Consider the following 27,389-nt stretch of genomic DNA (forward strand, 5'->3'; position numbering starts at 1 on the left):
AAAACGACTTGTCCAGTGTCAAACATCTGGCTAGAGACTAGATTTGAAACAAAAGGGTGAGTCTTCCTGACACCAGGTCTCTATCTACTACACCATCTAGTTGTCCAATTGGAAAGTGACTGGTCTCACTTCAAAGCGTGTGCTGCCTTTATAGAAAAGAGAAAGCAGTTTCCATATAAGGATAAAAATACTTTTGATTGGTACATGTAATTATGCAGAAGTAGGAATAGTGCTGCCTCAGCCTCAGCTCCTCCAATTATACAACATTTTAGGAAGGTGGCCTTAATGTGATGAGTGTCCTACCATTTTAAGTGTCACTCAGTCTAAACATGGTTTTAAAATGTTGTCATTGAGATTGACTCAGCACAAATGGGTGACTTTGCACAACATGTACACAGATGACTTGATATGAATTACAAAGTAAACACAAAGAAGTTTAACAGAAGGAAAATCATTATAGTTGTGGATTAGGGGTAGATTTAAAGGAAAGAATCTTGAGCCTTTGATGAGTCCTAAGAGAAGGACTCATGGAGTGTTAACATTCCAAGAATGGGAGATAGTCTTTGCAAAGGTAAGGAAGTGGAAGCTAGCATGTCATATACTGGAAACAGCAAGTAGTCCAGTTTGACAAGATTGTACTGTGTGAAATAGTCATAAGGCAGCTGGGTAGTACAATGATTAAGGTGCTGGACTTAGCTTTGGGGAAAAGGTCTGACTTCAAGTATTATTTCAGATGTAATCTGTATTAAAATCACTTAACCTCTCTTTGCCTTCATTTTTTTCATTTGTAAAAGAAGGATAATAATAGTTCTACCTCCTTGTTTTTTTGTGAGGATTGAATGAGATATAATACATATAATGTGATTTGCAAAACTTAAAAGAGCTTTCTAAATGTTACTATTATATAAATTTGGGAAAGCAGGTAGAAGCCAGATTATGTCCAATTTTAGGTCTCAATCAGGAGAGTATGAATTTTATCTGAGAGATAGCTTGGGACCACTATAACTTTGGGTTAGCCAAGAGATTGATTCAAATAAGGACAGTCTATTGAAGATATTGGCTAAGCAAAGTGACAGTCAATGTGATATGGATCAGAAATTTCCCTTTCTGACTGGTGGTATTTCATTGGTATTCCATTAATTTATGCTTATCCCGACTCTTCTTTCTGGCTCTGATAAATATCTCTGTTCTTTTAGAAGGTAAGTACTCTTTTGTTAATTTATTTTTTCAATTTCAATTTCAATTTTTAATAAAGTTTTTTTATTTATGAAAATAGGTGATTTTTCAACATTGATCCTTGCAAAACCTTGTATTCCAAATTTTCCCCTCCTTTCCCCCACCCCCTTCCCTAGATAGTTTTTAATCTAATATATGTAAATATGTTAAAACATATGTTAAATCCAATATATGTATACATATTTATATAATTATCTTGCTGATAAGTACTCTTTTGAGGCATAATATTGAATCTTTTCTTAGTGTCAATGTATTACATCACTTGCCTTCTTTTTTGAAGGGACCTGTGACAGCATGACTCTATTAATAAACAGCTATTAACAGCTCCTTAACAAACAAAATGAGGAGAGAAAAGACAAACCTTGCCTACTTCAAAATTCTATTAAAATTGTTCTAGACACAATGGTATTATTACTGCAGGGAGTTTCCATAAAAGAATTTACTTTCTAGAACAAGTTATGGCTTTAACTATGTTCACATCTTCTTCATCTCAGCCTGATGTGATCAGTTGCCTTTTGCAATATGCAAATTCTAAGTGAACTATGCCACTATTGGTTTCTGCTTTGAAAGAAACCATATAGGACAGTTATACTATTCTATGTCCTATGCTCTGTTCAGATACAAGCTAGAACAATGTGTTTAATTTTAGGTGTCACATTGTAGAAGGAGTTTTACCAGCTAGCACATATCTAGCAAAGGGCCACTAGTAAAGAGATTCCAAACTATACCAAAGGAAGATTAGTTGAAAAATTTAGAGAGTTTAGCCTAGGGTAAAAAACAGCAATAATCTGATAGCTGTCTCCAAATATGAGAAGGCTTGTCATTGGAAGAGAAATTAGATTTAGTCTGCTTTTCCCCAAAGAGTAGGACCAAGAACAAGAGTAGGGAATTTGAGAGAAGTAGAGTTTGTCTTGCTATAAAGAAACAGCTGTTAATTAAAGTTGTCCTAAAATAGAATGAGTTGCCTTAAGGACAATGTGTACTACCAATGTAAGTCTTTAAGCATAGGTTGTATGACTACTTATTTGGAGGTTTCTATTTAAGCATTTATACTTTCTATAATATTAGACTGGTGACTTTGAGGTCAGTTCTAACTCTAGCTACTAACTAAAAAAACTCTAGGTCTAAAGTTAGAATACTATTTTATGGATTCTTCTTGCCACAAAGTATAATTTATACATTTAAATATGTGTATGAGTAAAAAGTATATCAGTAAAACTTACATCCAGTTTATCTTTGTATTAGTTCTTTGTCCATTGCTGTCTACAGTAGTGGTACTTACAGGTCCTCACTTCAGAACTTTTTATTTATGGTTGCCTATTATAAATTTGAATAATGTCAGATCTCACAAGAAAGACTGGGCATTGTTTCCATACTTTCTCAAGATCTACCAGGTGGGCAAAGGAAACAATAGCCTAGAAAATCAGAAATGATTAGCTAATTCACAGACTTCTAGGGCAGTTTTTCTTCAAGAGGACATTTGATAACCTGAAGATAATTATAAGTTTATGGTGAACAAATGATTGCTGAAAGATGGCATCATGCACATCTGTTGTTTGCAAAGAACTGTTGAAGAGTAATTGACTTGATGCTAGTAATTCATAACCGTGGCTAATGCTGTTTTCTTCTGAAAAATTCTGTTTGGGCACGTGGATGTTTGGGATGGAATAAGTGTCAAAATTTTAAGACAAAAAAGGAAATAGAAGCTTTCTTTTTTCTTGAGGAAATGTGACCAGGCCTCCCATACAACTCTTACCCAAAATATGAGAGGTCATCTGTTACAGTGGTGGTCAATTATAAATGAAACACTGAGAAAATGCATCTAATCTTTCAACTAGTAGGATGATTTAGCAAGGTGAGCAAAAGATAATTTACTTTCAGTTTATTTCACTTACCTCTTGCAGAATGATGACATTTTAAAGAGAAGGAAATTATTCAAATGACAAAAAAGCAGAATCTTAATACATTCAAAAGATCACACTTGCAGAGCTGAAATGGATCTTCAAGGTCAGCTTCATTTTGTAAGTGAGATAATTGAGACCCAGAGGGGTCAAAGGTCAGGCCTAAAGTCATAGAGCGATTAAATAACTGAGCCAGGATTTGACTGGAGGATTCATCAATGCAAATCCTGTCCTCTATTCATTATATTAAATTTTACTCTGTAGTCCAATCCTTGATGCCTCATAGAAAGATGGCATTCTTCAGAGAAGCTGTAAATATGGATTGTTAACATGAAAGTCAACTCAGGGTTCTTTTTCTTATGAAAATTGAAATAGAAGGAAGTCAATTTGTTGACATTGGGCTTTTTAAAATTTATAGATGTTTAGCACAAGTACTGATAACATCCAGATGGGTGTCCTAATAGAAATTAGATTCTTTTGAGAACATTATCTTTATCAGATGAAATCACTCATGTAAAGTGCTTCACAAATCTTAAAGAACTTTTATGCATTCTGGTTATGATTATTAGTTATCCAATCAATAAACATTTGCTGAAAACATTTACTATGAGAGTACTCCACTGTGTTTTTTGATGATGTAGCAGGGGTTCTCAAACTATGGCCCGGAGGCCAGATGCAGCCCTGCTGAGGATGTTTATGCAGCTCGAAGGGCCCAGAGACAGAGTGTGAGCTTTTGTTTTTACTATAGTGGGGTCCTCCAACAGTCTGAGGGACAGTGAACTAGCCCCTATTTAAAAAAGTTTGAGGACCACTGTAATATAACTAAGCATAGAATATAGTTTCTTCCCTTGGGAATTATTTTGGTAGAAAATATAAATGCAAGAAAAGATAATATATTGCCTTGCATTGTTAAGTACTGAATGTACCATTAATAGGAACTACTGGCATTCGAAGGATAGAGAAGTCACTGTGGACTGGGGAAGACTCTAGGGCGTGAATGTTTCATATAAAGTATATTTTGAGTCTTATTCACTATGAAATTCTTATCTTCAAATAGGGCCACTGAAGGATTATCAGAATTGAAGTTAAGAAGAGTTGATTCCTCTGCAAGGTACATTAATTGATGATATAACTCTCTCTCTTTATCTATCTATCTATATCTATATCTATATAGCTATAGTAAGGGGCAAGCAATTGAATGATTTTTGGATGAAGTTTGGTCATGAAGAGAATTGATGAACTTAGTTCAGGTTGAAGCATACTCTTTTTTAATTTATTTTTCTTTTGTGTGTGTTTTCTTTTGCAATCTAGCTAATATGGAACTCTGATTTGTATGATTTAACACATATAATTGATACATTTTTTCACTTCTCAAGATACAGGGAGAGAATTTGGAACCCAAAACTTTAAAAAATAAAGGTTATTTTTAATTGTAATTAGGAAATATTTAATTAAATAAATGAAATATATAAGGGGGAAAAAAAAGAAATCAACCAAATTTCAGGGGCCAGCTGGACTCCACTTGACTAGAAATTTTTATGCTATTAAATGACCTGTCTGAAAAGTGTCTGAGAAGTCAATCAAATCCCAAGGGCAGCTTTTTCTTATGTTCAACATAAGATTTCTTATTTTGGGAATGAGGATAGAAGGGGATAGCATGACAAATTATATAGATTAATCAGATAACAGCTTTGCTCCTTTTTGGTAAAACCTTCCAATGTTGAGGGGAAACATTGAGCCTATCACATATGTGTACCCAGGGAATTTTATTTGTTTTTAAGTTGTTGTCATTTATCCTTCATTTTTAGAGAACAATAACATCACAGGTGATATTTGTGACCAAGAGATTTGTGTATGAATTAGACTTAAGTAAAGCAGAATTACTCTAAGTTATCAGGTTCACTATTTCTTCCAGAGTTATCATAGTCCAAGGGCAAGGCAAAAGTCAAGATGACTGATGATGAAGTGGGATGCAGTGGATGACCTTTGCTTTGATATTTGAGAAAACTCTAAGCTTCTTAGCACCTGCTTCCAATGGCCTTCCTGGCCACTGGAGCAAATTTTTCATATCTGCCTATTCCCTGAGGAGAGTTTTCATATGCTTCAGATAGATACCCCAACTCGCCAACGGGTTTTAAATTTGTTAGTTACCCTTAACCTGGTTTAGCTTGTCTGTTGAGATGGTTTACCAGTGTGTGGCTGCTGAACATGCTTCTTGGAGCCACAGGAGAGAGATGAATACCAGTTCGATACCAAAAATGAATGAGTAAAAAAGAGCTCAGCAGATATTCACACCAGAGGTGCTAGTTCTCCTTAAACACCCATACATCCCAGGTAAATATTTATTGAATACTCATTCATTCATGTTTCATTCATTGAAAACAAACACGTACACATCTTAAAAAAAAAAACAAAAAAACAAAGCTTATCTAAATTTAATTTTAAAATGATAACTATACTTTAAAATGAAACTCCAAATATTACTCTTTTTAATAGTAAAGTATGCCTGAACACACATGGCATACCTTCTATATATCTATACGTCTGTGAAGATAATCAGTTTTGAAAGTGGTAGCTATACTACTAATGGAGCTATTAGATGGGACTAGTAAGAGAATGTGGCACCCTAGTTCCCCCCAAAATTCCCAAATTAAGAATTTCAGAATTGTAAGAACTTCAAATCTGTTGTTCATTCCAAATTATGTCTGAACAAGACTCTTTTCTACCACCTTTCTGACTAGTAGTCATTGGTTTCTACATGAAGACATCTATGCAGGCAGCATCCCTCATATCTGTCTGAGCTAGCTCATGTCATTTGAAGCATCTCTTGATGGATAGAATTCTTTCTTTGGACTGAACAAAAATATGCCTTTTAGTCTTTCTATCTTACTGCTTCTTTTGTGTGCAAATAATAATAATCACTAATGTTCTGATATTTGCAAAGTTCCATACATTACCACAGTGAATCCACACAACAACTATGTAAGGTTTTATCAAGGATTATTATACTCATTTTATTTTTAAATAAAAATTATAGATATTACTTTCAAATATATAACAAAATTATACTATGCATTTCTTTTTTCTACTGCCCCCTCCCATCACATGAGAAACTGAGATGTGGATTTGAACCCAGGTTTCTTCTGATTTCCAAGTTTATGATTCTCATACTATGATATAATCTTTCTTTTATATAATCTAGATAGACAGTTATTTGTCTACTCTCCTTTTTTCTGAGCAAAATTTCCTCAATTCCTCCACAGTTATGAATATATGAATCTCAATGTATCATTCACATTGAGAACTGAAAAATATGTGTGATTTAGGTATCAACATAAGGCACTTACAAATGATCTTGTGTTGAGAATTGTCTTGAGAGCAGGCTGATTTCAGAAAGGTCTTGGCAAGACTTACATAAACTTATGCTAAGTGAAGTGAGTAGAACCAAGAGAACATTGTACACAGTAATGAGATTATGTGATGATCAACTCTGTTATGCATGGTTCTTTTCAACAATGAGGTGATTCAAGCCAATTCCAGTTGACTTGTGAGGGGAAGAGCAATCTGCATCCAGAAAGAGGACTATGGGTACTGAAAATGGATCACAATATAGTATTTTCACCTTTGTTGTTGCTATTGTTTACCTGCTTGTTTTTTTTTTCTTTTTTCATTTTTCCTGTTTTGATCTGATTTTTCTTGTGCAGCATGATAAATATAGAAATGTTTAAAAGAACTGAACATGTTTAACCTATATTAGATTACTTTCTCTTTAGGGGAGGAGGGAAAGAGAAAAATTTGGTACACAAGGTTTCATGGGGGTAAATGCTGAAAATTATCTTTGCATGTATTTTGAAAAATAAAAAGATATTATAAAAAAGGGAAAAATAGAATTATGTTAAAAGTCTTATGTGGTCTTGAAAGTCAATGACCAAAAATAATTTTTAATTTTAATACTGAGACATAGGACAGGCTATGAATTAGGTCCTTTAACATTTCAGCCATGTCTATACAAACAATTTGGCCAACTTTTAAAAACAGCAGTAAAGTAACATTTTGGGTGTGTTATGTACTATGCAAGCTTAACTACCATAAGAGTATCTCTTGTAATCCAATGAGTCATTTGTTGCTCATCCATGATGGATTCACTAGAATACAGATGAGATGAGGGCAGGATGCCAAGAAGAATCAGTGAGAGGCTAACAGAGAGGATTCTGAAATCAACAAGAACTTTAGTGAGAGCACAGCTCCCCAGTCAACAACAGATGTGCCCCATTCCTGCCAGTATATTTTTATCATCAAAGTTTAAGTAGGTATACATGATTTCTTTGAGGGGGAGGAAGTTGTTTTGCAGTCAGAAATGTGAATTATCAGCCTTTTCAACTAGTTTAAAGGAGAAGTGACTTTACATGGAAACTATATTGGTCAAGAATTAAACTGAATTCATGGAACACTAGCACTATTTCTTTTCATTGGAAAGTTTTTGGGAAAATGTGTCTCAAACCATTCCCAGCACAGTCAATATTTCAAGAGGAACCATGACATCTGTTCTTTTCCTTGTGCATCTACCTAGTACTAATATGGATTTTCCTTTAGCCTGAGAATCAGAATCTTCTTAAATGCCATTGACCTCATACAGCACAGATTCTGAGTTTCTCTATCCTGATATCAACCTGCAAGCAAAGTGGCTCTGGCTCTGCTGGGTGATTCATTTTTCTGTTTGCATGCTCTGATAGTGGACTCTGGTCAGCTTGCCATCAAGAGGCAAGAACACACTCTTTTGCTATCAGGCTTTCCCAAGAATGCGGATACTGAAGTTATTCCAGTCTTTTAAATCTCTTGTGGTTTCCATGCATAACATTCTTTCATTTGCTGTCAATATGAATTATCCTTCCGACTTGGAGCCAACAATTAAAAATGCAAAGTTGCGTGATTACAGAGCATGTTGAAAGTGTTTCAATGTAAGGACAGAATACTTTATCCCATTGGATGATAATAATTCTATACATTCCACTGTTTCTTTGCTGTGGAGAATTGGCAATTATCCATTTCTTATTGTATATAGTGAAACCAGGTTATAAATGCTATCTAAATGGAATACCATTTTAAAATTTTCCCTTGGGTTCATGATGATCTGAATTGACCATTTACATTGATCAATTCCCTACATAATTACCAAATAGCTCTTTTTGTGACATGGGCGGGACCTAGCATTATATCCTATCTCTAAGCCAAAGAATCCTTGCATATACCTATACATGTATTTCTATATATTAGCATATATATATATATAATTTCACTGACTTTAGACTCCAGTTACCCTAAGCCTAAAATAGCTAATAGTTATATCAGAATAACTTGTCACCTCCTAGTGCAAAAATAGCATAACAAAAATAATTTCTATGTGACAAGAATATTTTAAGTCAACACACCTGTTGACTTATCAAAATACAATTTGATTCATCATATGGCATGGCAAAAAAAAAAAATTGGACCCTTTCAGGTTAGTAGTTAATTACAAAGTGAGTTGTTCCTACTAGTTTAGAGAATAGAGGCATAAAGTAGGTAAAAGAGAGATGTTGGACTCTACTTTTATTTCTGAAAATGATGAAGATGACAATAAAATTAGTATGTTGTGAATCTATCATCTCGATACTACATGTGTTATATGAGGAAGTGAAAATACCATTTATGTATATAAAGAGGGGAGAAGTTGTTGGATCACATAAATACAGACAACAATTCATGTTGGAGGTTGAAGGTATCACAATTTGAAAGATATTTGGGAATTTATTTTCAAAATATTTCAGAGAATTTTTTCCAAGATTTCAGAGAATGAATATGTTATGTAATATATAATATATATTATGTTATGATATGTTATGCTTTAGCACATATTTTCAAAGTATTTCAAAGAATAGAAGGACATGTCATATGATGATTGTTTGAAGGGACGATGGCTATTTACCTGGGGAACTGGAGCAGAAGAGCTATCTGGAAATATCTGCAGAACTATTAAATGGAAGATGACTCATTTTATTTGACCCCAAAGTGCAAAACCAGCTTCAAAGAGCATGGCAAAGAAAAAAAAAAAGGATAACAGGGTTCATATAAGAAAAATTTCCCAAATTAATATATTTATTTCAAAGTAGAATGGGATACCCTGGAAAGCCACATTTCTCTTTTTATGAAAGATGAATGAGCAAATTATTAATAATTATTTGTAAAACATGAAAGAGTTTTTTTACAGGTATAGGTTAGCTTGGCTAGCCACATTTTTTAAATGCCAAACAGACATTTACCTAAAAGACTATTTTGCACAGAACTCACATAAAGCAAGGACTCATGTTGTAGTCAGAAGAAACAGTACAAGGACATTCTCAAAATCTCTCTAAATAACTTTGATTTTGATTGTGAAAATTGGGAGACACTGGCATAGGACCATCCAACATGGTGTGGCTTATCACAAAAGGCCCTGTGCTCTATAAGCAAAACAGAATTGAAGTGGTTCCAAAGAAACATGAAATGGGAAAATTTAGACAGATCTCCACTCCAGATGTTCCTAGGGACTCTTTGTGTCTGACCTATGGTAGAGACTTCTGAGGTTGTACTAGTCTGATCAGCCACAATCAGATATGCTATTCATTGACCCCACCATAGTGATATCATTTTAGTCCTCTTTGATTATGAAGGACATTTGCTGGTCATTCAATGATTCAATGTTCCATCTTTCCAAAAAGAATGGAAAAATGGCAGAATACATTATTTTCAGGGTTATATGTTCATAAATTCTTCATAATAATGTATGAGAATACACATATATTGAAGGCACATTTGATAAAAATAAGAGGGAAAAAACAGGTTTTAGCGGACAATTTTCCATAGACTATACTCTCAGTAACATATTTGACTTTAAATTTTCATTGTAAGGAATAAAGATCCTTCTGTATTTATTTTCCCTTCTCTCCTCCTTCAATTAACTTTATAGAGTAAAATATAGCACTTAAAGACTCTCTTCCAACCATGTGTCTCCCATGAAATATGGAATTAAGATTATGCAATACTTGTTGAGAGAGAACCATGAAAATAATTTTCATTAAATAATCCTTTTTGATTGTCAAAAGCAAGTGAGGCATGAGACAGAAAAGTAAATGCAGGCCAAAAATTTTTCACCTGTATAAAAGGTGATACCCTAAAACAAATTCAAATGGAAGAATGATTCCCTATATGCGGTAAAGTTCTATAACTCTTACTGCTTGTAAGTGGTATTGTGCTTTTTTTTTTTTTTTTTTTTTTGGTCATAAAGTCTAGGAACATTACAGGACTTTCCCTGGCCTCCCCCATGAACAATGAAAATATAGTAGTCTAGGAAACACACACAAACTAAAAACCAACTAGAAGAACACTACATAGGGCCCTCAATAGATTGACCTCAAACAGATACAAATGAGCAACAAACCGAATCCCAAATAGAATAGATGAGTGGACTTGATGGCATTTTGGAAATTATGCTGTAATTTCAACCATCCCCTAATGTTTTTGGTCCCTCAAAACTTTGAAAAAGCCAATATTTTTCCTGAGATATGTGGCTACAAAAATAGATATAGAATATAAAATTTCAAGATGAAATTACCATCAAAATTGCCAGTGATCCAAAAGTCAGTGGCAAGATGCATGATTGATATGAATCTTCATAATTAAAATTATTTTTCTTAAATAGTTATGTTACAAACAATGAGAGTGACAAAAAATAATCACACGTAAAGACATAGATATAACTGGGACATTTACAATTAAAAATAGCAGTCTAATAATGTATGGAAAACATGGGGGAAAGAATGGATAGACAAATGGTTGTACTGATAACCACATCATTTTTAAAGATTAGTGAAGACAACTTGTCTATTGAATAGAAAATCAGGGAAGAATTTCCTAGGTTAAAAGCTATGGTTAAATTGCTATTTGTATGTAATAGTGAAGGCATCATCTGAATTACTGAGATCATGAATCCATTTGGAATATTGGAATGGTATTCCTTGTGTTATTACTATTGCTGCTGCTATTACTACTAGCTTACATTTATATGGCACTTACTATTTACCAGGCACTGTGCTAAGAGCCTTATAATTATTATTTTATTCAATTCTTATAATAATTAATATTATTATTTATTAATATTAAAATTAACAATAAGATTATTATTATATGATTACCTGAGAGGTAAGTGCTTTTATTATCCCCAATTTATATTTGAGGAAACTGAGTTTACTGCTATTATTTTTTTTCTTTCATCTAGTAGATGATCCTATTTAGTGTTTTACAGAGCACTTTACATAATTTTTATTAAATATTTTTAAGATTTGATAAAATAATTACTTTTTAGTTTAAATTTTAAATTACATGGTAAAATAATTTACCATATTTAATCATTACAATAACCTAGTGTTGTAGGTAGTGTAATATTAATTTTATAAATGCACACTGGAAAAAAGATGCTAGGAAGACTGTGGAATAGATCAGAAAATTCCCAGCTCTATCTATTTCCTCCAACAAAACAAAATTGTGACTCAGAGCAAACCTATACTAGTAAAAACCACATAAGATTTGGGATAGAACAGGAAAGAAAGTCCCCAGGACTGGGATTTAACTAGTATGAAATATAAACACCTCCAGGCTAGCTCCTCAGAAACAGCAAATCTGGAGCCCTGGGGCTAGCTGTGTTCAGAGTTACCTCAGATTAAACCACAATAACTTTCACCTCCTAGACAACATGAGAAATTCTGGGTCTGAGCCCAGGAAGCCTGAGGGAATCTTTGTTGATAAGGAATGCCAGGTCCTGCTATGTCCTTGCAGATACCCAACCCTGGAAGAGAAGGAACCAGCACATCCAGTGAGTGCAGAGGCAATGGGGCAGGGATGCTGATGACTGTGGGCATTTGCAGGAGGGGAGAACTCTTGGTTTGGCATTCCAGGTCAGAGGGGACAGCTGAAGTGAAGCTAGAGGCCCTGCCCCCCCCATTAGAGGTGGTTACACTCATGATTCTCATTACAAATAAAAAAGAAGCAGAGAAAAACCCAACCATAGAAATTTAGTATGGGAATAGGGAAGACCAAGGATTATCTTCAGAGGGGGACAGTGACATTAAAAAATGTTCACTGGACTTGGAGCCAGGAAACTAAGTTCAAATCTATCCTCAGTCTCTGGGGCAAGTCTCTGGGCAAGTCATTAGAATCTCCCTAAATCTTACTTTCATGAACTGCAAAATGTGGGTAATAATAGTATCAACATCGTAGATTGTTTAAGAGACAAATAAATGATATAGGACATGTGAAGTTATTTATAAACCTTCAAGTGCTATCTACATATTAGCATTTATTTTTGTTTGTATGAAATAGGAGAATGACTAAAGTGACTCATCCCAAGCAACCCAGCAAATCATTGATAAAACTGAACCACAGCTCCCCTTCTTGGTGCCTTTAATTTCTTTCTCTTCCATTCTGAAAGTTATTAACTTCTTCAGAGCTGTAGCCCTTAATATTTTTATTTTTATATTTATAGTCCTCCTCCTCTTGCCCCCACTGCCTGACATTCACTTCAGTCAATTGGAATCTCACAGATTCTGACTCTGATAAAAAGAGTGCTACCTATCCCATTGGGAAGTACTGCTTCTTTTAGCTCTGGGATTTTTCCAAGATGTTTTGAATGCATGAACTGAGTTCACGTCACTCTATTTAGCTCCTGAGATCATAGCCACTGTGGGTACTTTTCCTTTGACTTCAGCCTAAGAACATGTTCATGGCAGATCACAATTAGACAGTTTAAACCAGGAAAAGACCCAACTTGTAATGTGTGCTGGAGTGATCGTCTAGTGAAAATAGTTTTATTCTGTTGCTCAAGCCTCCACTGATTCAATTTCTTTGTGCAGTGAGTAAAAGCCCAGTGTTACCTAATATATAAGAATACCAACTTGGTCCTTTGAATAACTTTCCCCATTATTTAACTAATATCAAAGTGGAGTTGTTGGGTCATTAAAGAACACAAATGCTTTGGAAAGAGATGAAAGAAATAGATAACTAGAGTTGAGTGATAAACAAAATATTTGATTTACTTGGTTTATCTCTTTAATGTTTTTGAATGGAAGAAGAGCTGTGTGTCTTAAGCAATCTATCTTTGAGGATGATTTATGTGCTAGGCCCTAGAGAATGACTTGTTCTCTCAGGGCAGAGACTAGAACTTCTTTCCATATCTTTCATATCTCCCCCCTAAATTCTCAAGCCAAATAAAATATCAATTGATTTGAGTTTGGTTTGGTTTGATGAAGGAAAAAGGGAAATATGATTGTATAACTTATCAAATGTTGCAGAGGCAAAGTCTGGAAGCCCAGGGTCAATGGAGTTGGTCAGCAAAATGGTAGACAAGGAGGCTAAAAGTCCAGCGGTCCTTTCTTTATTTCACATGGCTTTTCAAATATTAAAAAAAATAACTAAAAATAACATGAAAATACAAAAATACAAAAACTAAAGAAAATACAAAAAAAATACAATTTTTAACACTTCTAAAGGGGATGCAGTGATGGTAGAGATGGTGATATGGTAGAGAAGGTTATACTGAGGGAGCTAAGAATAACAGATTTTAGTTTGAAAATTGAAAATTGACTGTTGTTACTTTATAATGTCCATTTTACTCCTTTAATCTACTTCAATCATTTATTTGAATTATTTTGATTGGGATTGAGATTGATTGAAGAAACAGAATAAAAAATTCTATGTGCTATAAAAATAATTGAGATATATTGAAAAGAAAATTGAGGAGGTTGAGGAACGGGGAGATTAGGGTATAAGAAGACAGCAGAGATTTTAATGGAGAATACTGAAATAAAGCTATTAAATTTCTTAGAGAGGAGGGCAGAAACCTCAAGATCTGTAGATAGAGAAATTAGATCTGGAAAGACTGGAGTAAACCTTGAAGGAGATATGATGGTGACAAAGGGAAAATAAAAAAGAACTTCATGCCAAGGTGGTAAAATGACTTGAGAGAAAAGCAGAAGAGCCAGAAGATCTTGAGGGTCTGAATGAACTGGATCATTGAGGGGAAAAGAGATAGAACATGAATCAGAGCAGTTGGCACTGATGGGAGGGGGGTGTTAAGGAGAAGGCCAAAGCTAAAAGGAAGTATATTGCTTTTAGGGATGTTGGTATTTAAGATCCAGCCCCAACCTTCTGATGGCTTTTGTCTCTAGTATTTCTCTTATTTTATCTTCACTACAGCATTGTGATACAGTGATATCAGGAATTCTCTCTTACATTTTATGGCCACAAGTAACTAATCAATGAGCTGGGATATAGAGTCTATCTTTCCAAATGTAGTTTAATGTGTCATATTTTCTTTACTTGAAACAACACAATAAGGAAGCACAACATTTAATATTAAGAAAGTGATAATCTTATTATCTGATCAGACCAAATCAAGAATATTATTCTTGTGTCACAAGTTCTTATTTTTCATGAACCTATTTGGGGTTTTCTTGGCAAAGATACTAGAGTAGTTTGTCATTTCCTTCTTCACCTCATTTTACAGGTAAGAAAACTGAGGCAAATAATATTAAATGACTTGCTCAGGGTCACATAACTTTTAAGTGTATGACATGAGATTTGAATTTAAGAAGCTAATTCTTCCTGATTCCAGGCATATCTCTCTATCCACTGTCCACCTTTCCCCAGTTATTTCTTCTACTGGGTTATAATCTTTTGAGATCAGATGCCAGATTTTATTTTCTTTTTATTTACTATCAAATATAACATATAGACTTGTGCATAGTAGACATTTTGCATATTTACTGAGTGAATGAGTCAGAGTCAGAAGTACAGTCCCTGTAGATATGACCAACTGAACAAAGTGGGTTTTTAACAGCTCCCCTTCTTTGTTTCATAATGTCTAGTTAATGAAAACAGCGGTGGGGGAGGGGAAGCATTGCCCAGACTTGTTTGCCTAGCCTATGGCTGTTTGCCTTTCTTGGACTTGTCTCTCCATAACTAAGCTTGACAACAACCCTTTTGCCTTTCCGTTGTCACTGTTAGCAGTGAAGATGAACACTATGAAGCTGACTTTTGTTGGAAAAACTGAAAGGGCTGGTTGCTCCTCATTAACAAACATGCTGTTACTGGTACTTTGAGGCCTTTCATGCCTGTGGAGGTTGTTTGTTTTTTTTTTCCTTTTCTCAATACATTCCAGAATCTGACATGTTTACATTTAAGAACACAAAGAAAAGCATGCTGATCTTTAAAAAATATGTAATCATTTCAAATGAAACATATCTTTTGGTAGAATCTATGCCCCCAAATGAATTTGATACTCATGAGAAGTTACATTTTTTAAATTATCTTAACAAAATAGAGACAACAATATTCATCTATTTGATCCATTATCCATAAGATACTGGTAGATTATATTTAAGCAAGGATGGGGGGTGGGGAGTGAGAAGTCTGTTTTTGATCCAAGTAATCCTTATGCTTGAATCTGGCCTGAAATAGTTCCTGCTGCCTCTAGCAACCTTCTTATTTCCATTGGAAGTAATACTGAATTTTGATTCTTGGGATTGGGAGGAGACATGATAAGATTCACTTTATCTTGTAGACAACCCTTTGATTCACAGAAGAAATTGGCTAAACTAACCTAATGGTTAAAACAAAGTAATGATAAAAGATGATCCAAATTTCTTCCTCAAAGTTAATTTTCCCATTCTGAGTTCTCTTTGGTGCCTATTAAGTCAATGAATATTTCTGGAATGCGTTCAATTCAATTAGAACAGGGGAGTAGAACAGAAATTTCAAGTAGGACTTACTGGATGTACGGATGAAATTGTTTTCCTTGTAAAGCATCCCCATTTACATTTGATATACTCTGGTAGTAAGATAATGATTATTGTCATTCATTCTTTTTTGAAGAGGACCATACCATTATAATTTTGGGATAAAATAGTGGATGATGACTGATGTTTTGATTTGCAGGCGAATTGAATTTTAGTGAGGCAATTGCATAAAATTGTCAGCCTCACTCTACTTTCCAGAGTCATAGAAGTCCAGTGGCAAGACAAGTCAGGATGACTAAGCATGGTCCAGAATTCAGTGGATGACCTTGGCATCTTTGACATTAGATCAAGCTCTAAGTACTTCATAATGCCTACCTCAGCCATCTTTATAGCCATTGCTACAAATTATTCTCAGGCACCCATTCTAAGGTGGAAAAATCTTTCTATGCTTAGAATAGATATTCTCCTATCTCACTGAAGGGTTTGAGGCTTTTCAATTATTCTCAACTTGGTTTTGTCTGTCTGCTGAAAAAAGTTTTATGGGAGGGGATGACTACTGTATGTGATACAGATTCTTGGAGCTACAAAGAAGAGAGCATGAGGATGATACTGTGAGCCAAGAATAGAACCTTGAATTTAGACACATCCAATGCTCATTTCTAAGGTACTTCCTTCCCTCCCTTGCCTAAAAAGCTTAGCAAGTAGAGACTATTTCAAACTGATAGAAAGGCAGTTAGTGAATAAGCACTTACTATATTCCACGCACGATGCTAATACAAAAACAGCAAAAATGTGGTCCTTACCCTTAAGGAACATTATTAATAATAGTAATGTTACTAACAGCATTCATATAACATTTTTTAAAAGTTTGCAAAATGCTTTATGAATATTACTTCATTTTGCCTTTTGAATAATCTTTTAAAAAAAGATATTACCCTAAATCATTATTCATGAGGAAATTAAGGCCAAAAGAAGTAAAGAGATTTGCTAATAAGTTTCTGAGGCTGAATTTGAACTTAAGTCTTCTTGCTTCTGAGCTCTATACCTTAGTTTATATAAATCTAATGAAGGCATCAAATTTTATATACCTATAAAATTATGTACATAATTACATGTGTGGATATAATTCACACAAATCCATATACATCACACAGGATATGTGGAGAGTAGATATCTTTAGATATCTGAAAAGTAATGTCAGAGGGAAGAAATCAGTATGGCGAATGGGGAGGTCCCTAGAAAGGTCTTCTACAAAAGGAAGGATTTGAACTGAGTTTTAAAGGAAGCCAGGGGAGTCAGCAAGAGATAATTCCAGGCTTGAGTAACATGACTGCTCTGATCATTGTTTTCTACTTCACAATCTCTTGGTTTTCATGATGTGAGCATCTTGGAGTAAAGAGGTTTCTTGATTCTGGACCAGCACATACAACTGTGAGCACTCCTGAATGCTTCAATAAACTCACAAGAAGCCTTTGAAGCTTAATAGCTGCTCTGCTCCCTCTGCTTTAATTTACCTCACCACTTATAATTAATGTCACTCTAATCATATGATCTTCCTACCACCTTGCATAGGCTGGTCTTATCCAAGAGATGTTTGTATTATATCTATTGGAATTTTACACTGTTTTATTTTCCCCACTGGCCTGTCATTTTAGCGATGTCTGGGACTATTTCACTTTATAGCAGGAAAATGGGGAAAAGTTAGAGTAAAATTCCAATGGATCTAATATTTTTCCTGAAATATTTAACTAATGAAGCCAGATAGGGAATGGAAAGGGGACAGACATGTCTCGGATAAAACCATGATCATTAACACACATAAGATAAACACAAGATAAATTAGGTAATTTAGGAGGTAAAATACTAACAGCTGCATCAGGAAAGGTTTCATATAGAAAATGTCAATTAATGTGAATTTTGAAGAAATTCTAGAAACTGTGGAATTATCAGTACAAAGTTTGAGAAAATCCAGTGACATTGGTCTTCTCTCTCTTCCTCATTCACTAACTGTCCCTCATGCCTGGGATGCTTTCCCTACTAATTTCCTTTTGGTTTCCTGGTTATCTTTCAAGTCCCAATGAAAAATTTACCTTCTGTAGGAAGGTTTTTCCTAATCCTTCTTAATTCTAATGCTTTCCCTATTCTTTTTTTAATCACCAATTCATTTAATATGTAGTTTGTTAGGATACAGTTGTTTGATTGTAAGTCCTTAAGAACATTGAAGACTATTTTTTTTACCTTTTTTATACCTTCAGTACTTAGCACAACACCTAGCAAGTGAAAGATGCTCAAAATGTTTACTGAGTGACTGATGCTGAGTAAGATGAATAGCAAGGCCAGTTTAGTTAGACTTGAAGTGATCAAAGTGTTTGAATATGTCAACAATGCTTGAAGGAAAATTTTTTTTCATAATAAGACTGGAAAAATAGGAGGGAGTCAGGTTTTAAAGAGCTTTGAATGCCACATAGAGAAATTAGTATTTGATTCTAGGGGTAAGAGGTCCAATAGGGGAGTGATAAGGTCAAATTTATGCTCTCAGTAAATCCCTAGAGTTTTGTGGAAAATTTATTATAAAACATCTACGCAAAGAAATAATACTTGCCTCCCCTTTTAGGAAAAAAAAAATATATATATATATACACTCCTAAAAGATTAAATAAGAATATGAATTAAATAATAATATGAACCAACAAGATAACATCATGTAACTAGAAACCACATATGCCAGTTGAATAGTATAGATGGTAAAGGTCATGAGTTTGGAGAAAGGGGAGATCATCATGGGCTGGAGGGATGGGAGAACTCTTGTTAGAGCAGAAGGAACATGATCTAGTCCTTGAAAATTGAATAGAATTCAAATAAGTAAAACGGAATTTTATTTGGGGGAGTAATGTGAAAAAAAGAGTAGAAAACGAAGTGTACATAAGGACTGAAAAATGTGGATTTAAGGTACAATGAACAGATTAATTTGGCTAAAGTAGATTTCCACTTTAGGAGAATATTCTAGAAGCATAAGGATCAGAAAGTTAGCTCTAGAGGCAGCTCATAGCGTGGAATTTTGAATGTCAACCTAAGGAATTTGGATGTTAAATTCAGTTTTCAACAAGGTGCATTATATAATGAATTAATTTGGTAATAGGGCAGAAGAAGACATCAGGAGGAAGAAAGTAATTTTATATTTACACCTTGCCAGCCACGGTTGGTTGAAATATATATAGTTATAGGGGCATCTAGGTGGCACAGTAGGTAGAACACCAGCTCTAAGTCTGGAGGGCCTGAATTCAAATCTGGTCTCAGACCTTAACAACCTGGACAAGTCACTTAACCCCAACTGCTTCAGCAAAAAGAAGAAGGAGGAGGAGGAAAAGAAGAAAGAGGAGGAGGAGGAGGAAGAAGAAGAGGAGGAGGAAAGAGAAGAAGAAGAAGAGGTAATGATATGGATTTTTTCACCATATTTGACAACTGATTGAACAAAATGAGTTTTTCAATTGCCATATTTTCCCCTCCTTCTTTGGGTGTTGAATTGGATATAATGAGAATAAGAGACCTGGATCCATGGCCAGAGCTGCCAATGCTATAAAGAGAGAGAGAGAGAGAGAGAGAGAGAGAGAGAGAGAGAGAGAGAGAGAGAGAGAGAGAGAGAGAGAGAGAGAGACAGGCAGACAGATAGACAGAGACACAGAGAGAGGCAGAGACACAGAGAAAGACAGAGACAGAGAAAGACAGACAGAGACAGACAAGGAGACAGAGAGAGAGAGAAACAGAGAGACAGAAGCAGAGAGAGACAGAGGTATAGACAGAGACAGGGAAAGAGAGAGAAACAAAAACAAAGAGATAGAGAAAGAGAGAGGCAAAGTGAGGCAGAGAGAGACAGACAGAGAAAGAAAGAGAGAGAACCTATATGTTATCTTCCTTTATCTCTGTCATTGTAGAAGGAATGGTACTTTCATTCTTCCCTATAAAGAGAATAGAGAATGAAGATTTCTGAGTCTGAAACAGGAACACAGAAGACTAGCAATTATTATACTTGTTTGGAACTCTACCTGAGTAGTCTAGTTTAGACATTCTAAAATCTATGTAAATGTATTCTTATCCTGTAAATACAATGGCATCCCTCTTTCCTTAACTTGTAAACCTGGAAAATATTAGAGATCAGTGGGTTAGCGTGTGGGAGTCATCTCAAAATAAGTGGTGGACTAAAGGAACAAAAGGATGAATGAAATGCCAAGAACCTAGATCCAGTCAACAGCTAATTAGGGCTTCTCTGGCATGTGCCTCCCAAGGAGCCTGACAATCATATGAAACCTTGGATTTGAGTTTCAGTAAGGTGAAACTCATTGAGAATCTGAACTGACCCCCAGATCTCTAAGGCATATTTGGCCTGCTGTGCAATCACACCATTTGTGATTCAAAACCCTTGCTAATCATTTCCAGAAATTGCTTCTCCCTGAGGATTATACTGCAAAGGACCCTGTAGCCCTTGTGATTTAATAATAAAATGCCATCTTTCATATTAAATTAAATCTGCATTGGGACAAAAACTCAATTAGTATTAGTTTTTCCTCTTCTTTTATAAGATATAAACATATGCCTTCTAAAAATTCGTGTGTGTTACTGGGGGTGGCAGAGGAGAAGAATACTCTCTTTAATCTCTTCTAGAGGAAGCAAAGCAGGACATAATCATTGCCCTACCTTTGAATAATCTATAGGAGAAAATTTGAAGTAAAGTATAATCAAGGTGCAGTGTCAACACAGCATTAGATTTTATATTCTTTATTATTGTTCTGTAAGAAACAGTCAGCAGAATGAGTTCAGGGAGGTCTAAAGAGACTTACAGGAACTGATGCTAAGTGAAATGAGCATAACCAGGTGATTATTGTACACAGCAACAATAAGATTATACAATGAACAATTCTGATGGACATGGCTCTTTTCAACAATAAGATGATCCATTGTCCTTCTCTTATACACATCCATGGAAATAATTTGGAATTGCCAGTTAGAGCAAACATAACTAATGTACAGCAAAAGCCAAACTTATTCAGATTGACTTAATTATTGAAATTACTTATCTGACATCACAAATCCAAAAAATTATTCTTCACACTTTCATTTAACTTTGATCATTTTCATATGGTCTTTGACTGTTTAAAGTGTACTATAAAAAATCCACATCCCTGAATAAAAACTGTGCATTATAATGTGTTCATGAGTCCAGTATAGAAACAGCTGTAACTTAAATAGGCTGCACCTCATTAAAGAGGAATGGGAAAGAGAGAATAATATAACAATACTATAACATTCCTGATCTTTTCCAGAAGCATTCCTAGAAATTCTCTAAAGAAGTCACAAAACTTTTTGAGGTGTGTTTGTAATTTGCAGTTAAGTCAATGCTCCTTGTGCAAGATTACAGAGAAGTGAATAAATTATAAAATTGTGAGTATAGGATTGGTGTTGGGAGAAAGTGGTTTCTTGTGAAGTTATTTTACCTGTTGTGTATCCCTACGAAGGCAGAGTTTAGGATAACATACTAACTTTTGTGCTGAGCTTGTTAAAAGTAGCAACAGGTGGAAAATATGTTTTAGCAAATTGTTCTCGAAATTTTCTAATATGCATATTTGGCTATTTTAGATATAGTGAATTTTTTCACTGGTTAGGGTCAGGTCTTATGATTTATAAAAGAAGAGTTGGAGTAGCTAGATGGTGCAGTGGATAGAATACCAGCCCTGAAGTCAGGAGGACCTGAGTTCAAACCTGGTCTCACATACTTAACACTTCCTAGCTGTGTGACCCTGGGCAAGTTACTTAATCCCAATTGCCTCAGGGAAAAAAAAAAAAAGCTAAAATAAACTCAAAATAAGTTTAACTGAAGGAAGAAGCCAAGCAAAACTCATATTACTTAATATAAGTCAGAAAGAAATCATTTAATGTCACAAAAAGTTACCTAAAATAAATGGCCTTTTGTTGTTGAATTTACCTTCATTCTTCGTGCCTAATCCATATCCTTTTATGCAGATGCTCCATAAGAATTCTAGGGCCAAATGTAAAGGGAATAATTTAGAATTCTAATTTAAAAGGGGAAAAAACGCAGATAGGTTTCTGGCACTAGCCTCCCCAAAAGTGCAGGCCAACGAGTACTTTGCATTCTGTAAAGATATTTGGAAGTACATGTCTACCTTTGAGAACCATCACACCCGACAAATACTTGGAAAAAAATATAAGCAGAGCCAATAACTTTTTTCTGTGTTATGGTACAGGGGTTGTTCAATTGCCCACCCACAGAGTAGTTGCTGACACTCCACTGCAAGATTCCTGGGGACCCACATTGAATTAAACCTGGGCAGGGCCCATTTTTTGGCAGGGTGGGAAACACATGATGAGGTGCTTTCTGGCTTTTGGAAGCAAGAAGCTCCATGGCTTGGTTATGTACAACTAATCTGAAAATGATGTCTTTGAAACTAGCCCATCACTTGACTGGAGGGCATAAACTCTGTATCCTGTCTGTGACTGGGAGGGAGGGTTGGCGAAGGTTTAGAGCACAAGATGAGTAGGGCAGGAAGAGAGCTGGCTTGAATTCTTGGCTAAGCTCAAGCTTTGCCTTGGGCCCATGAGGAAAGTTAGTTAATGTCTCTAGGCCTCAGTTTCTCAGCTGCAGAATAGTGGCCAGTTGTTTTGGAAGATACTTGTAAGCCTGGCAAAGAAAGGTGCAAGCAGACACTTTACCTCTGTTTGTTGTTTGCCTTCCTTCTATGTTTGCTCTTTCACCTTCCATACCAGTGTGGCTTTGAGGGCTTGCTTTCTACAGGAAGACAGGGAACCACATTAAACAAAAGGATGGGAAAAGGTACAATGCCAAGTTTAGAACCCACTCAAATGGCGTGAGTTTAATGTTTAGAAGTGGCCTTTAACTTGTACTTTGTTTACCCTTGGCAAAATGAAACTTCCTGTTTTGAAGAAAAACAGCTTTATAAAAACAATTCAATAGTCATTTTGGACATCAGCATACTTCCACCAAACAATATTTTGATGTTTAATGTGTAAATGAGTCAAAACAATGTGAGTAACATTTCCTTTAAAATACATGTGGGTTTCAAAAAAAAAAATGAAGTTGGGGTGGGGGATGCTTTGCTAAACACGTTTTGGATGAGGAAGACCAAAAACATTTGAAAGCCAGGTTTAAGATGTTTGCTGAATTCAAAATGTGGCCAAAGCCAACCACTCTTAGTGGAAAGGCAAGCAAACAATTTATTATTAAAATAGCTCATGGATTTGATTACTTGTTGGGTTCTGTGCTTCTGACTCTTATAGCCAAAGTAATCTCTGGGAAGTGAATGTGGTCCTTGTGAGAAGTTGTGGGACCAGGGCTCCCTGCCTATTCTTGTTAGGAAGAGCCTCTTGGTGTGACTCATTTGCATTTTCTTCTGAGACAAGAAGTTTCAGACTTCTTCGATTTCTACCCTGTCTGTAACTGCTGGTTATAAGGGTAATTTTTATCAGATGTTAATTCTAAGGCTGCTTATCAGTCTGTTATGGCCAATTTCAGATGGATAAGTTTTCTGCCCAGCAGGGTATCCCTACATCAACTTTCTTTGCAAGATTTTCCAGACATTGAGAAAATCTGCCAAGCAATTCCCTATGTTCACACAGGTGTTTCTGCGTGAGAAATATCTACTGGACAACTTGCCATCCATTTCATAGTAAATCTAACTCTCTTAAAGACCACTCTCTGGCCCCCTTGGTAATAATGAAATCAAAGACAGACTGAAGTTCAAAATATTCCATCATGAAGTAAGAGTTGTTTCATTGGCACTTCAATCTTTTGATAAATTCATGATCTTACTAAGGTGAAAACTTACTCCAATGATATAGATTATAACTCATTCACTTCTTTTTTAGAAAACTTTATTCATAGTCTATTGTAAATTTTTTCCACCAGGGCTCTTTCTAACATACTTGTAACCTTCTTTGATGTTTTTTTTTTTTTTTTTTTTTTGTCTCAAGGATCGCATTAACAATTTAGGGAAGACTATGGATTCTTTCTCAGAATGATGTTTTTAAATAAATTTAAATACATAGGACAATAAGAGAAACAAATTATATTGAAAAAAGGTGTCAGAAGTATATGTTAGGGTGTGTGCATGTGTGTGTGTGTGTGTGTGTGTGTGTGTGTGTGTGTGTGTAAAGAAAACAGATTTGAAACTAGTTTAAATCAAAGAATTATAAAAAAAAAAAATTAGAGCTATAAAGGAGTAAAGCCAAAATAGCAGAATAAAACCTGAAATTTTCCTCAGCTGTCCAAAATTTCCTTCAAACAATGAATTCTAAAGCACAAGAACTAAGAAAAGGATGGGTCAAAATATTTTCCCAGTCCAAGACAAGATAGAAGGTTGGCTGGAAGGGTCATCTCACAAAGGTGAGAATGTAGCTTAATCCAGTTCAAGCTCCACTTAGCAAGGAGCAGCAGGACTTCTAGAGTTCTCCACTCACAGTCAATAGAGATGACAGAAAACTGGTCAGAAGAACACAGTATACTGTTTGGTGGTGCAGGACTCTATTGCATTGCTTCTATGTGATTCTAGGTTGCAGTCCGAAGAACAGAAGAAGTACTAGCTCACTAGAACATGTATCTGCAGTAGAGCAGAGATCATGCTCAGTTGTAGAGTAGCAAAGAATGTTTGTTATTATTTATAGATCAGACCACAGGCCAAGAGAGCAGTGACCATACCTTATCTTACTTAGATCATTTCACTTTTGAAGAACTGAAAACATAGACCTACCAAACTAGCTTGGAAAATAGCAGCAAGAAAGGCTTAAAGTTTGAAACAGTGCTTCCTCCACCCCAGGGCCAAAGTCCAACTTTAACATAAAGTTAAAAATTGAGGATAAATTCAGAAAATGTTTAAACAATAAAAAAAACAAACCTGACCTTAGAAAGTTACATTGGTAACAAACTCAGAAGACAGAAAACTATATCCAAAGTCTCAAAGAAAAATGTGAGTTGGTCTCAGACCCACTCTATCCTCCACGAAAAAGTCCTCCAAAGAGCTCAAAAAGGATTTCAAAAATCAAATGACAGGTAGCAGGACATTGGGAAAAGAAATGAGAGTGATCCAAGAAAATCATGGGAAAAAAGTCAACAGTTTAATAAAGGAAGCACAAAAAATACTGAAGAATGTAACACCTTAAAAACAGATTGGGCTTAATTATAAGAGGCACACAAATCCATGGCAGAAAAGATCTCCTTAAAAATTATAATTGGCAAAATAGAAAAATAGGGGCAAAAGTTGACTGAGGAAAAAATTCCTTAAAAATCAGAAGTGGGCAAGTGAAAGCCCTTGAATTCATGAGACATCAAAAAAGGTCAAAAAATGAAAAAAAAAAAAAAAAAAAGAAGAAAATGCAAAGAGCTTATTAGAAAAAAAAAAAAACTGACCTGGAAATAGATCAAGGAGAGGTAATTTAAGAATTGTTGGACTATCTGAAAGCCATGATTAAAAAAATCAAAGCCAGATGTCATATTTCTTGAAACTGCTCTGATAGCCTAGAATAAAAAGATGAGATTTAAGTGAAAATAAAATCTACCAATTATGTCCTAAAAGAGATTCCAAAATGAAAGCCCCCAACAATATTATAGTCAAATTCTAGAGCTCCCAAATTAGATGAAAGCATCAGAAAGCATCCAAACATCCAGAAAGAAATAAAGAAAGCCACAAACAGTATGACACAAAATTTAGTAGCTTCTATATTAAAGAATTAGAGTAATTGGAAAATCATATTACAAGAGCAAAGGAGTGATAAATACAACAAAGATTAATCTACCCAGCAAAACTCAGTTTAATCTTTCCAGGAAATAAATTGGATATTAAATGAAATAGAAGATATTCAAATACTCTTGATAAGAGAAGCATAAAAAGCAAATTTCTCTGATAAAGACTTCATTTCTCAAATATATAGAGAACTGAGTTAAATGTATAAGAATGCAAATCATTTCTCAATTGTTAAATGGTAAAAAGATATGTTTTCAGACCAAGTTATCAAAGCTGCCTATACTCATATGAAAAAAATGCTTTAAATCACTATTCTTAGGGAAATGCAAATAAAAAGCTTCTGAGGTGCTGCATAATACCTATAAGATTGGCTAATAGAAAAGGAAAATGAAAAATATTGAAGAGAATTTGGGAAAACTGGGATAGTAAAACTCTGTTGGCAGAGTTGTAAACTCATCCAACCATTTGGAGAGCAGTTTGTAACTACTCCCAAAGCGTTATAAAACAGTATATATTTACTAGATCTGTATCCCAAAGAGAGTTTTTTCCTTGATGATTTCTTAAAAGATGTTATCTAGGTTCTTTTTTCCCTTATGTCTAATAATTCTTAGATTGTCTCTCCTGGTTCTATTTTCCAGGTCAATTGTTTTTTCAATGAGGTATTTTATATTTTCATCTATTTTTTCATTTTTTGGAGGTTTTGTTTGATTGAGTTTTGATGTTTCATTGAATCATCCACTTCCATTTCTTCAGTTATAATTTTAGTGAATTCATTTCTTCAGTTAGCTCTTTTTTAACCTCCTTTTCATTTGGCCAATTGAATTTTTACATGAATTATTTTGTTCATTCCATTTCATCATTTCTATTTTTTAGGGAGCTGTTCTCTTTTTCCATTTTACCACTTCTGTTTTTCAAGGAGTTATTTTCTTTTTCATTTTGCCAGATCTATTTTAAGGAGTTTTCTTTTTTCCATTTCACAAAATGAAAGCTTTAAGTTGCTTTCTTCAGATAATTTTTGTTTCTTTTTCCAACCTCTGCTGCAAAGCTCTCATTTCCTTTCCCCATTTTTCTTCTAATTCTCTTTCTAGGTCCTTTTTAAATTCTTCCAAGAGAATATTTTGAGTTGTAGACCAACTCATATCACTTTTTGAGGCTTCAAATGGAGATGTTTTGCCTTTAGTATCCTCAGGGTTTGACATCTGTTCTTTCCTGTCTCCATAATAGCTATCTATAGTCAGAGATCTTTTTGTTTTTTTGCACGTTTTAAAAGATTGAGGTCTGCTCTTAGGGCAAAGAGGAAATTGTCCCTAGCTTCCTCCACAGGCAAAAGTTTTATGCTGCCCGGGGGCCACTGCTGCTGGCTTCTTTCCTGCACTGGGTAAGCATGAAGTCCCATTTGTTATGCTGGGATTCAGGGATTCACCATTTGCCTTCTGTAGTTGCATTGCAAATCTCATAGCTAGTCTGCTCACCCACTAGTTTCTTAACCCAGGACAGAGTAGCCAATCCTGCTGTATTTTGCTTACGAACTTCCCACTATATTCCTCATGTACAATCTCTCAGCCCTGGGTCACTCCTCTGTTGTGACTGCTTTGGGTCATATGCCCTCCTGCCTGTTTGAGACAGACCTTTCCTGAAGTTCTTCTAAAATATCTTCTGCTAAAAATTTGTTTCACTCC

The 27,389-nt window shown here is 35.0% G+C and overlaps 1 long non-coding RNA gene across 1 annotated transcript in view; it reads left to right on the plus strand.

Annotated features, from left to right (window-relative positions):
- Nucleotides 1-470: 470 nt before the first annotated feature.
- The window catches only part of LOC141541088 (uncharacterized), a 162,534-nt gene continuing 135,615 nt past the window's right edge, over nucleotides 471-27,389 (plus strand). Inside the window, exons 1-2 of the long non-coding RNA XR_012481651.1 lie at nucleotides 471-571; nucleotides 4,195-4,248. This is a non-coding gene — a long non-coding RNA (uncharacterized LOC141541088). The remainder of the gene's footprint in view (nucleotides 572-4,194; nucleotides 4,249-27,389) is intronic.

The sequence above is a fragment of the Sminthopsis crassicaudata genome, chromosome 4, assembly GCF_048593235.1.
Source record: "Sminthopsis crassicaudata isolate SCR6 chromosome 4, ASM4859323v1, whole genome shotgun sequence".
In the NCBI taxonomy this organism is placed as follows: domain Eukaryota; kingdom Metazoa; phylum Chordata; class Mammalia; order Dasyuromorphia; family Dasyuridae; genus Sminthopsis; species Sminthopsis crassicaudata.